Below are 643 nucleotides of genomic sequence, written 5' to 3'. Positions count from 1 at the left end.
CCTAAATTAAATTATGATAAAAAATTGAATTAAAGAAATTACTCAAAAAAAGGAGAATTTTTAAATAGTTAATTTCATATTAATATCGATATAATTTTTTCCAAAATTTTATGACATTTTTAAATTTATATTTTATTCAAAAATAAAAATATCACCATCTTCTCAAAACCACATAAAATCGTATTATATCGACAGAGACAAAAAATAAAACGAAATATTAAAATCGAGATGTATCTCACCATTCTTCTAGTTTATATACAATAGACAAATAATTGTCGTAATAAATTTAAAACAAAACTATAATAAAATCATATTAGCAAGATTAAAATTAAACACATACCGTAAATAATCAAATGAGTTTAAAGTAAAGAATGATATGTAAAAATGAACATTTCGCTTTATTCAAAATACATGGTTAAAAATATACTTAAATTTATTATTTAAAATAAAAATACAATTTATTATTCTTTATTAAAAAAAATTGAGACATAATTGGTGTTAGGATTGCTAAAATAAAATAAAGAGAAATTTTTAAAACTCTATATAGAAACAATATTTTATTAAATGAATAAAATATTTAATTACATAATTGGTGTTAGGATTGCTAAAATAAAATAAAGAGAAATTTTTAAAACTCTATATA

The sequence above is a fragment of the Cynara cardunculus genome (genome assembly GCF_001531365.2).
Source record: "Cynara cardunculus var. scolymus isolate 2C chromosome LG 1, CcrdV1, whole genome shotgun sequence".
Lineage (NCBI taxonomy): Eukaryota > Viridiplantae > Streptophyta > Magnoliopsida > Asterales > Asteraceae > Cynara > Cynara cardunculus.
This window is presented reverse-complemented; position numbering follows the sequence as displayed.